This window comes from Rattus rattus, chromosome 3, assembly GCF_011064425.1.
Source record: "Rattus rattus isolate New Zealand chromosome 3, Rrattus_CSIRO_v1, whole genome shotgun sequence".
Lineage (NCBI taxonomy): Eukaryota > Metazoa > Chordata > Mammalia > Rodentia > Muridae > Rattus > Rattus rattus.
In genome coordinates, this window is record NC_046156.1 from 145,342,865 (window position 1) to 145,353,893 (window position 11,029).

Below are 11,029 nucleotides of genomic sequence, written 5' to 3' on the forward strand. Positions count from 1 at the left end.
ATATCACACAAATAACCAAAAAGGCAATCCTTTTTTCCAATAATTTAGACAAATAATTAGGATAATGTCTTCCTAACAAGCATTCTGATATTATTAGAGGTGTTTTTAAGAAACAATAATCTTTGATGCATACATTTTCTTCTTCTGTCATTCTTTTTCTGAGTAATTTGCTCTCTGAGAGTTCTCCATTAAAATATAATGCATTTAATGATTTTTTTGGTCACTTTCTCCTTTCCATTCTCTCTCCTGACAGATTTCCTCCCCACACTCATGATTTTTTTTTGTATTTTTTTAATGATGGACCTAATATTACGTAGTGCATTTGCTGTGTAAACCTAGGTATTGAATTTTCCTTCGGATACTCGTGAGCTAATATGTGGCTACATAACTGAAGATAATGACTCCCTCTCAAATTCAGGGGACAGAATATAACAAGAATAAGTCATGGTTCAAAAATCCTATATATAAACCGTTAATATTCAAAAGATGGGAAAACTAATTGCACTACAGAGAAAGATTCCTCATATAATCTAATGTAACATACTATAGTCGAAATACAAGCCATCATGTCATATTTACTTCAAGATATACATACATACATGTCTCAATAATGAGATGTTTATATTTACATTTTATATTCACTATTTAAACATCTAAATGTATATATATATGCATATATAAAAACCAAAATAACCAAGAAGTGCTTGACCCTGAAACCCTTTAAATCAATGCCTGTTAAGAGATAATCTTCCTTGAAAATGGAAATAATGATAATCACTTCTTATAAGCTTGATAACCTTCTTTCCTTAATGTGAAACAGAATCTAAAAATAGTTTTAATTACTATTGCAATATGACAGAAGGGACCATATGTACTGCTTTTAAGAAACCAACCATTTCCGTTTCCTTTATTCTCAACATGAAGTTCACTTTCTTCTATCAACTACACTTATATGGCAAATGATCAGTTTGTTTCTTTTTACATTTCAGATGAGTTGATTACTATCTTTTTTTTTTCAGAGCTGGGGACCGAACCCAGGGACTTCTCTACCACTGAGATAAATCCCCAACCCCGATTACTATCTTTTAAAATAAAATGTGAAGATTTCCCACTATGGAAAGAAAGGAAACTGTGTAGAAAAAAACAAGAAAGATGGACAGATTGATAGACATCCAGTCCATTCTTTTATTTTCAGCCTGCCTCAGACACTAACTACCATTTTCTATGAAGGAGCAAAATGTACTCAGTTGGTGTATTTATAATGCATAGAAGAACTATCACCTGTATATTTTATTTTTCTCACAATCTGTGAAATGGATCTTCTGGAAAATGATTCACTGATGATCCGAAAATTTAACCCCTGCCCCTCAAAATGGAATAGACTATTTTATTGATGCCTGTCTGATAAATTTATGAGAACACCACCTAAGACATTTACTTGATAATATCAATACCAGCATCACATCTTTTAGAATAATATGAAGGCTATGATCATAACTAGTGGAGATTATTATATGATGTGGTCCCAGAAAATATCTCTATGGTCATAAATTCTAATATAACCAAATACACAGTTTCATTCAATCACTTCAGTTTTCTCTAGTGTCTGCAGAATCACCAAGCAAGACTTAGTGCCAGCAGGTTCCCTTGTTAGTGGAGGGATAGAAGCTGCTTCCTGTCTCTTCATGCTAATGCGGAAGCTATGAGGTCAGTAGCCCCTTATGACCAACAATCTTGCTTCTGTAATCTATTTGTAAACACCAAGAAAGAAGGCTCCTGCTTACCATGAACTTAATATTTTATTTAGAGAAATGTGTCACAGGGCTCTAATTATGAGTTGTAATACTCCTAAGTTAGTTTTAAAATGCTAGAAATGTGGGCACATGCCTGCATAACTGTCTTCTTGGTAGCTTGTCACTAATCTTTCACCAGATTCAAACAGCAGAGTAGTACCTTAATTAGTTAATTTTTTAAATGTGCCCAAAGAATATGTCAAAACAAATTGAGAAATATATAGGAGTAGTCCAGTAAGCATCAACCCTACTCAAAGAAGTATATGCCACTAAGGAAACTTGAGAGTAAGAGAAATTCCCCCTAGGATTGGCAATTGCATCGCTTAGCTAATGCCAAATACACATTCCTGAGCACACAAATACAAGCAATATTATTGACTGTGCAGGTTATATTTAAGTACTTAGAAACTATACATATATATGTATCCACTCATATCTATTATATATGTGTATCTTATGTTAACTTACATATAAAATAATGTGTAAGAATAAGTAATAAAAAGCCATGATTTTAAAAGAGAGCAAGGAGGGGTATATGGAAGGATATGGAAGAGGTAAAAGAAGGAGAATAGTGAAGTAATTGTAATCTTATAAAATAAATAATCTTGTAAAATTATAATCTTATAAAAATAAAGGAAGTTATAGTTTTGTACCTTAAGGACTTCCCAATGTCTAACCTCTTATAGTAAGGAAAGCATGATACGTATACTTACAGTTTACTTGATATTACCAAAACGTCATTGAACAATGTCAGATATCTTTTCTTTCTCATCCAACCTCTTCGGATAACCGCAGCACCTTGGCAAACCACGGTTCGATTTTCTTCTCCTACATCTTCCTCCTCAGTCATGTCCATTTTGAAAAAAACGAAATCTCCTGATAAAGATCTCCACCTAGAGAACAAGTATTCAGTGGTAAGTTATAAAACCGATGTTCATACTGTTCTTCAAAGGGTGAACAGTGTTAAAATGCAGACTCAGTTTTCCAAGCATTATTCTGTTGAGCTATAGACAGCTTTAAAATGTAACAGAAAATGTGTCATGTATGAAGGGAACTATTGGGAATGTATTGAAGAAGTAGGATCTTTTCAGAAGTGGGACCTTTTTCAGAAGTGTCATGGGAATAGTTCGAAGAAGTGTAGTTGGTAGGATATAGAGCAGTGGTTCTCAAACTGTAAATGCTACAACACTTTAATGCAATTCTTAAAGTTGTGGTGATACCCTCCAATAAAATTATTGCATTGCTATTTTATAACTGATATTTTGAAATTTTATAAATCCTAATGTAGATATATATTATGTCAGATATCAGATATGATACTCTGAGAAAATGCTATAACTAAAACTTTAGGAGCTAACATTGTAGATGTGCTGAAAATAATCAGGTTATCTTGATTTAAACCAGTTAGGTCTCTGGGAGAGTCTTAGAAATGCCAGGCTTGGTCCAGCTCAAGACACAGGAAAGAAAGATTCCTGATAGTTACAAACAAACAAACAAACAAACAAACAAGAACAACAAAAACAAAAATGAAAAAAAATGCAAGCATTCATCAAAAATTTGTGAAATTGGTCTTGTCTAGCAAGGGTACACATTTCCCTTGACTGTGGCAAAAGGGACATATGGCTCTCCATTGACTTGTTCATTTTAGGATATCAATTTCCATCCGATCTTCCTTATTCCTGAAGAGGGTAATCATACTTGTAATAAATTTATAATCCCCCATCTAGGTTACAGACATTTTCCAACATCCTCATCTCCTTCATTATACTAACTCCTAACATGTTCTAGAACCCCCCTCCTCTCTTTGTGAGTCCTTATTTGGTGACCAAGCTATCTCCATTTTCTCTTCTCATAGTATTCCTTGTCTTTAGCCAGACCTGGTCATATCAAGCCTGTTTCTGTTCTCTATGTTCTGAAATTTTCCATAATCCTCTGAACATTTTTCTCTCTTATCCATAAAAAAATTGTTCCCTGTAATAAGTGAGTGGCTTCTGCTTTGGTGGTATCTTTATTGTGCCCTGCTCTTTCAGTTTGGATATTTAAAATATATAGTTACTCAAGTGACTATAATTCATTCCACAATATATGTTACATCTTTCAAAGAATATGTACAGAAATGTCATAACGTTCACTTAGAAAGAACTAAGAATCACATGAATCAAAGAGAACAGTCAAGAGTGGCCATCACATATATCAAGCAATAATGTAGATATGTTTAAAAAGTAGTACTACCTCAGCTTCATGAACAAAATTTTAAGTTAATAACCATGTTATGAAAGTTGTGCATGTTTAATCTGTGTCAATGTTAAATTCTGAGCATTAGATTCCAAAGGGTACATTGTGTGTTGGAAACAATAACAATTTCTTAAAAATCAGAGAATTCTTAGATTGTGGGTTAGATTTACCAGTTTCTTAAAAAATTTTTTCAGTCATGGGGAGTAAAGTAAGTGGATTGAGCATAAAATAATCCTCACTTCTAACTTGTACAGTTTTTAAAACTTTACAGAAATATTCTCCTGTGTAGCACAAAATATACCCCTCTTCATGTGATAACTTTGTTTCTCTAGAAGACTAGTACAATTATTACACAATCAAGAAACCACTGTTGAGTTGAGAGTTATTTCATATGATCATGAATAATCAAGACAGAACACCTCGTGATACCATAAGTCTATCATGAGAATGAAATTATATAAATATATACCTTTTTAGTAGAGCCTGGGATGAAGAACTTATCAAACAATGTGAAATTTTCCTTTGCCTTCCTGCCTGTAGACACCAAACTGGTGACTGCAGTGGCTAGAAAACTACTGAAGTCTGAGGTTTCTGTAGCTGTCAGGCTGAAGGACCATTGTGATGTCAATATTCTAGGTCACGTGTCATCTGGCAAAGTGACATGTGCATTTCATTTACTCTCTCTGTGGCTTTAAAATATAATATTTGTACACAGGTGGAACCACAAGTGTTTGGAATGAATAACATTTTCACAGCTATAAATATACATATAGATGTAGATATACCTGTATGATATAGATGAGATAGAAGACATATACATGGATGGAGGGAGGGATGGATGGATGGATGGATGGATGGATGGATGGATGGATGGATGGATGGATGGATGGACAGATAGATAGGTAGGTATGGTGAATGGATGAATGGATGGATGGATGGATGGATGGATGGGTGGACAGACAGACAGATAAATGGGTAGACAGACATGTGTATAAGAGGATATTTGTGTAAAATACTGCCAAATGCATATGAATCTTCAAAAATTGTCATTTCTTATTTTTTCAACATAAGGTTCCTTCTGAAAAAGGTAGCATGGAGTCTTCTTTAACCCTGAGAACCTTAAAGCTGAGTAGATACAAATTAACAAGGAACTTCAAACTGTAATGTGCTTTACTGACATAGAATCAGAAACCTTCACACACTTTTGTGAAGCCAGACAGCTTTGAAGGGGACACACAACTATCAATATATAGTAAATTTTATAGAGTAAAGCCTAGAGACAAAGAATTGTTACTGAAACAACCTGGGAGATACTCTATAAATCTCAGAATTAATTATATAGTATACCAGGGAAATGCAATGATCCTAGAAAGATCATGTAAGATTCTAATATCTGTATCTTTAAAAATGGAATTTTGATGAGAGTAATAAAATATACGTTCTGCAATCTACATAGTTTCATTGATATATGTAATAATTCAGTACTTATTAAGATTAAAATTCTATCAAATTAAAGTTTTTGTAAAGATTTGCTGCTGCATAAACCTGATTTCAAATGACTGATACATTGAAGTGCAGTAAATAAGAGAAAATCATAAGGAAATTTATGTATTCAAATGCCACAAATAACAAATTTTTAAGCTTACATGAATAGGTGTGAAGAAAATCTTTAGTTTTTAATTAATTATTTAACTAGTTAGGTCTCAAAGACTTAAGATATCCAGATGCCAGACTCAATCTCCCATCTAGATACCATCCCTTTCCAAAACTTCCTGTCTTGTTCTACAGTTGGCAAACTCTCAAAATGTTCTAGAACATTATTCTTTATGAAGGCAATTTTTTTCTGGCCCAACTACTTTCAATTTATCTCATAAGTTTCTCCCTTCTCTACCAAATAGACTTGGTCACATAAATTTGTTTTTCTCTCTGCTCTGAGCTCTGTATATTTACATTCTCTCAACTACAATGAAAGCCTTTCCTCTACTAATATAGTCACTAATAATTTGCTGGTTCTCTACTGTGTCCCGCACACACAATTTGAATATTTAAAATATGTTTATGTAAGTGAATAAAATTTTGATTAAATCATATGTTCCCTCTTTCAAGAAATGTCCAGAGACACCATCATTTTTACTTAGAAAGCCCTTAAGATCCCTTGAGAATCAGAGTCCTTATATGCATACAACAATAATGTAAAGGTAAGGTAATAGAAATAGGAACAAGTCAGTTCTATGTTATAATTGAAAGCAAATGAGCATGCTTGGAGCATCATTCCTGTCTAATTGGAATAATGGTAAATTTTGTTGAAAACAATTTGCAGAAAAACAGAGATTTCTTATATTCTGAGCAGTTACAAAAAAAATTTTCGTAATCATGGTGTGTAAATAACTGGATTGAGCACAAAATAATTCTCACTCATAACTTGGACAGATATTTTTGAAGGTTTACAGAAACCTTTCTCCTATTTATGTCAAGACATTCTTCTCACATAATAACGGTCTTTCTGTAAGGAATTCGTAGAGAATATTCCTAACATAAAAACCTTCTCAGATACTGGTGAATTGAGTTACTTCACATGATCTGAACAAATCAAGACAAACCACTTCCTCATACTATTAGTCAATCATGAGTATCAAATTCGTTATTGAAATTACCTTTATGGTTAGATGATATAGAATGAAGAACTCTCAATCGATGTGAAATATTCTTCTGGCACTGAATACCAAGCTACATACAGAAGTTAGTAGACCAACTACTGAAGTCTGAGGACTCTGTAGCAGTGAAGCTGACAGATAATTATGATACAATAGTAGAGGTCTCATGTACTATCTGAGCATGTGACACATGTGCTTTTCTTTCTACCCTTTGGTTTTAAAGCATACACACACACACACACACACACACACACACACACACACACATATATATATAGAAATATATATGTATATATATACTTTCTTTTATATATATATATATACTTTATTTACTGTATGTATATATACACTTAAATAATTATAGTTACTCGAGTGACTATAATTCATTCTACAATATATGTTACATCTTTCAAAGAATATGTACAGAAATGTCATAACTTTCCTTTTGAAAGGACCTAAGACTCATGTGAATCAAAAAGAGCACTGCCAATAGTTTCCATCACACACATCAAGCAATAATGTAAAGATGTTTAAAAAATAGTACTACCTCAGCTTCATGAACAAAATTTTAAGTTAATTATCATATCATGAATGTTGTGCATGTCTAATCTGTGTCAATGTTAAATTCTGAGCATTAGATTCCAAAGGGCACAGTATGTGTTTCAAACAATAACAATTTCTTAAAAATCAGAGAATTCTTAGATTGTGGGTTAGATTTACCAGTTTCTTAAAAAATATCTTCAGTCATGGGGAGTACATTAAGTGGATGGAGCATAAAATAATCCTCACTTCTAACTTGTGCAGTTTTTAAAACTTTACAGAAATATTCTCATGTGTAGCACAAAATATACCCCTCTCCATGTGATAACTTTGTTTCCCTAGAGGGCTGGTACTGAATATTGCTACAACGATTACTCAACAAGACACCACTGCTGAGTTGAGAGTTATTTCATATGATCATGAATAATCAAGACAGAACACCTCGTGATACCATAAGTCTATCATGAGAATGAAATTATATAAATATATACCTTTTTAGTAGAGCCTGGGATGAAGAACTTATCAAACAATGTGAAATTTTCCTTTGCCTTCCTGCCTGTAGACACCAAACTGGTGACTGCAGTGGCTAGAAAACTACTGAAGTCTGAGGTTTCTGTAGCTGTCAGGCTGAAGGACCATTGTGATGTCAATATTCTAGGTCACGTGTCATCTGGCAAAGTGACATGTGCATTTCATTTACTCTCTCTGTGGCTTTAAAATATAATATTTGTACACAGGTGGAACCACAAGTGTTTGGAATGAATAACATTTTCACAGCTATAAATATACATATAGATGTAGATATACCTGTATGATATAGATGAGATAGAAGACATATACATGGATGGAGGGAGGGATGGATGCATGGATGGATGGATGGATGGATGGATGGATGGATGGATGGATGGATGGATGGATGGATGGACAGACAGACAGATAGATAGGTAGGTGAATGGATGAATGGATGGATGGATGGATGGATGGATGGATGGGTGGGTGGACAGACAGACAGATAAATGGGTAGACAGACATGTGTATAAGAGGATATTTGTGTAAAATACTGCCAAATGCATATGAATCTTCAAAAATTGTCATTTCTTATTTTTTCAACATAAGGTTCCTTCTGAAAAAGGTAGCATGGAGTCTTCTTTAACCCTGAGAACCTTAAAGCTGAGTAGATACAAATTAACAAGGAACTTCAAACTGTAATGTGCTTTACTGACATAGAATCAGAAACCTTCACACACTTTTGTGAAGCCAGACAGCTTTGAAGGGGACACACAACTATCAATATATAGTAAATTTTATAGAGTCAGGCATTTCTGCCTGTCTGAAGGACTCATCATTCCTAGTGTTGGCTTTGGTGGCCTACACATCTTATAACCCGATCTTCAACTGACCTCGCATCCTCTCTGGTCTTCTACAGCCCACAGAGTGCCATACTTTTATATAAAAATTAAAATAATTTTGAAAAATATTAGTCCTCCTTTAAATGATTTGTACTTTATAGAATATGGAAGGTTCACATCTTAAAAGTAATTGGGGAAATGAGATTATTTAGAAGGCATATTTATGTTTCCCCAGCTCCAAAAAAAAGAACCATTAAATAAATGAATAAATAAATAAATAAATAAATAAATAAATAAAATAAAACTATAAAGTTTCATAAATTCAATAATCCAGACATAACTGCACATCAGGCATGAAGGACATTCTGGAGTATGGTGTTGATAATGATTATATCAAGAGAAAAAAACAGTTAAGTGATGATATAGTTAGCTTATATTAATCTGATTTTGTGTGAGAAGTTCAATGGAATGTCTTCCAAGATGACACACTGCTTCTGGTTAAATGTAAAAAAAAGAACCTGTGTTTTATTCTATATTTTCTTTCTAGTAAACCTTGATTACCTCTTAGAGATCATCCCTTCAAAAACAAATTATTTAAAGTCCAGATTTAACCTAATTTTTCAGTAAGTAGGAAAATCTCTGCCTTGGAAAAAGATAAATCATATTTTCCCACATAGAATTTATCTCCATGTTTAAAAGGGCCTAATTGTGTCTATTCTAGAAAATACATATGATACATTCAGTGAAGCTTGGTTACCATTTCAATAGCAATATCCATGTGTAGGGTGATATGGACATACTTGTTTTCAATGAGGATACCTCACTTGGGATGTTTATTTTTCCAGTTCCATCATTTGCCCTAAAATTACATGGATGCCATTTTTTAACAATCAGTAATATTGAATATGTAAATTATCAAATTTTATTTATCCAATTCTTCTTTAGAGAGGCATCTAGCCTCATTTCCACTTTTTGACAATTGAGAATAGAGCAGCATTAAATATAGTAGAGAGAGTCTCTCTGATAAGGATGAAATATGCTTTGGGTATATGTTGAAGAGTGGAGAATAGATCTTGAGATAAATTGATTTCCAACTTTCTGAGGAACCTCCATACTATTTTCTTCTGTGATTATTTTGTTTTCCCTTCTAAGAAGAACTGAAACATGCACACTTTTGTCTTTCTTCTTGAGCTCCATGTGGTCTGTAAATTGTATCTTGGGTATTCCAAGATTTTGTCCTCATATCCACTTATCAGTGAGAACATATCATGTGTGTTCTTTTGTGATTGGGTTACCTCACTCAGTATATTTTTTGGTTCATCCATTTGCCTAAGAATTTCAGGGAGTCATTGTTTTTAATAGCTGAGTAATTATCCATTGTCCAAATATACCACAGTTTCTGTATCCATTCCTCTGTTGAGTGACATGTAGGTTTTTTACCAGCTTCTGGATATTATAAATAAGGCTGCTATGAACATAGTGGAGCATGTTTCCTTGTTATATGTTGGAGCATCTTTTGGGTATATGCCAAGGAGTTGTATAGCTGGGTCCTCAGATAGAACTGTATCTAATTTTCTGAGGAAATGACAGACTAATTTCAAGATCATTTCTTAAGACTGTTCTAAGATCAAGAGTCGACAACTGGGACCTCGTAAAATTGCAAAGCTTCTGTAAGGCAATGGACACTGTCCTTAAGACAAAATGTCCACCAACAGATTGGGAGAAGATATTTACCAATCCTACATCTGATAGAAGACTAATGTCCAATACATACAAATAACTCAAGAAGTTAGACTCCAGAAAAATCAAATAACCCTATTAAAAGTGGGATACAGAGCTAAACAAAGAATTCTCAGCTGAGGAATATGGAATAGCAAAGAATTACCTAAAGAAGTGGTCAACATCCCAAGTTATCCGGGAAATGCAAATCAAAACAATCCTGAGATTCCACCTAACACCAGTTAGAATGGCTAAGATAAAAATTTCAGTTAAAGGCAGATGCTGGTGAGGATGTAGAGAGAGTAGAACACTCTTCCATTGTTTGTGGGATTGTAAGATGGTACACCCACTCTGGAAATCAGTCTGGAGGTTCCTTAGAAAAGCTCTGGTAGACAGGGGTATGTAAGCATTCTTTTGGAGAGAGTAGGAGGAATTGGATGAGGAACCATTGGACAGTGGACCGGGAGGAGGATAATGACTGGACTGTATATAAAACAAGCCTAAATCAACAAAAGCAATAATAATAAAAATAATAATGAGGAGGAGGAGGAAGAATTGGTGGAGGAAGAAGAGGAGAAGAGGGAGGAGGAGAAAAATAGAAAATCTTCATGGAAAGGGAGTGGTAACCTCAGGGCAAGACCCCACCCAGTTCATCTTCCAACTTTTGAAAAAGAATTTTTAAAAACTTTAAAATAGCTGTATTGCTACATGCATTTTATACCAGCCCTTGAGGTGAGGA